Raw genomic sequence first — 2,417 nt, 5'->3', positions numbered from 1 at the left:
ATGTAATGAAATTTGTTGTACTGCCTCCAAGGCAAATATATTCTTTCTTTCTTTTAAAAAAAATTTAGAGTACCCAATTATTTTTTTTTCCAATTAAGGGGCAATTTAGTGTGGCCAATCCACCTAACCTGCACATCTTTGGGTTGTGGAGGTGAAACCCACGCAGACATGGGGAGAATGTGCAAACTCCACACGGACAGTGACCCAGGGCCGGGATTCGAACCTGGGTCCTCAGCGCCGCAGTCCCAGTGCTATCCACTGCACCACATGCCACCCTAATATATTCTTTCTTGATTGTTATTTCCAAAAGTATACTGCATTCGTAAAATTTGTAAAAGTACATCCCAACTCATTTCAAATTGAACATGACAAAAAGTAGAAAAAACCTTAGCTTTTCCCCATAGAGCACGTTCTGCTCTGAGATGCCTCAATACATTGTAAATATGAAGAGCACAACCTTCCTTAGATATGGAGGCTAAAACTGCACTGGAAGGGAAAGGCATCCCGCCTACCCCTTGCCATGAATCCATCCATCACTGCCTTAAAAATATTCAAAGACTCTGCTTCTATCATCTTTTCTGGTAAAGAGTTCCAAAGACCCTCTGTGTCAAAATATTTCACCTCATCTCTGTCTTGTGACCCCTTATTTTATAAACAGAGACCATTAGTTCTTAATTCTCCCAAAAGAGGAAACATCCTCTACACATCTACCCTATCAAGACCACTTAGGATTTCATATGTTTCTTCCTGTGTCTGCATTGTTCTCACACCCACAACCAAAAGATATGCAGGGTAGGATAATTGGCCATGCTAAATTGTCCCTTGTTAAGTAATGGGTTAAGAATTAAGTAATGCGTTAAGAGACATTGCAATTAGTTGTCTCATTTATGTTAAGTATCCAATGGTTGACACTGATATGTAAAGGGGCTTCAGGTGGCCCTTGGGTCAGGTGATGTGTTGTTCGAGTTTTGTGCAGAGGCTGTGGAAGTGAAATAAATGGTGTTTAGTGAAAAGGAACAGGACTTTTGACTCTTCATACAACGGTAACTAAAACGTCTAACATCCCTTACTTGGGAAAAAAAATGAATTGGGTATTTTAAATTTAAAAAAAAAGGTTTTGGTCTTGGGACTGCTTCCATACACATTTACATCCTTTCTTAGGTAAGGTGACCAATAGTACATACACTTTAGAGTGTATATTTGGGAGGGGTAAGAGCTACTAGAACAATTTTTGTCACTGAGCTGTGGAACGCAGACAAATTCTGTGTATGCGCACACTCAGATGGCAAGCTACAAACCATCATTGACACATTCACCGAGGCATACGAGACAATAAGCCTCAGACTAAACATCCATAAAACAAAGGTTTTCTACCAGCCCACTCCTGCCACACAAAACTGCCCCCAACCATCAAGACCCACGGTGAGCCCCTGGACAACGTGGATCATTTCCAGTACCCCGAGAGCCTCCACTCGGCGCAAGCAGACATTAACGATGAAATCCAGCATCGACTCCAATGCACCAGTGCAGTCAACAGACGCCTGAGGAACCGAGTGTTTGAAGACCAAGTCCTCAAATCCAGCACCAGGCTCAATGAATACAGAGCAACCGTGGTCCCCACCCTTCTGTATGCATCATAAACATTGACAATGTACAGCAAACATCTCAAATCTGTAGAGAGATATTACCAATGCTGCCTCCGCAAAATCCTGCAAATCCATTTGGCAGGATAGGTGTACCAACGTGAGCGTCCTCTTCCAGGCCAATATCCCCAGTATCAAAGCAGTGGTCACACTCGGCCAACTGTGATGGGTGGGCCACATTGCCCGTATAACCGACTCCCAAAACAAGTGCTCTAACTCCGAGTTCCGCAATGGCAAGCAATCACTAGGAGGGCAGAGGAAACGCTACAGAGACAATCTGAAATCGTCCCTGAATAAATGCAACATCCCCATCGACATGTAACAATCGCTTGCCTTAGAACTCAAAAACTGGAGACGAAGCATCCCCGAAGGTGTCAATCACCTCGAGCATCACAGGGTGGAGCACCCAGAGGCCAAGCGTAAACAGCAGAAAGACTGTGTGGAGTTTGCACATTCTCCCCGTGTTTGCGTGGGTTTCCTCCTGGTGCTCCGGTTTTCTCCCACAATCCAAAGACGTGCAGGTTAGCTGGATTGTCCATGCTGAACTGCCCCTTAGTGTCCAGGGAATGTGCGGGTTAGGTGAGTTACAGGGATGAGGAGCAGTGCTCCTTCTGCACTGTATGGATTGATTCTATGATCCTGTGGTCTTGGTAAAGGAAAGGTAAAGGTCTCTGACACCCTCGCTGGGCGTGCGCGCGGATAACGTCCGAAGTGTTCTCTGTGAAGGGGGGGGGGGCGCGCAAACCGGGCACGTGCGCGCAGGGCCAGGGAGAG

The sequence above is a fragment of the Scyliorhinus torazame genome, chromosome 2, assembly GCF_047496885.1.
Source record: "Scyliorhinus torazame isolate Kashiwa2021f chromosome 2, sScyTor2.1, whole genome shotgun sequence".
In the NCBI taxonomy this organism is placed as follows: domain Eukaryota; kingdom Metazoa; phylum Chordata; class Chondrichthyes; order Carcharhiniformes; family Scyliorhinidae; genus Scyliorhinus; species Scyliorhinus torazame.
This window is presented reverse-complemented; position numbering follows the sequence as displayed.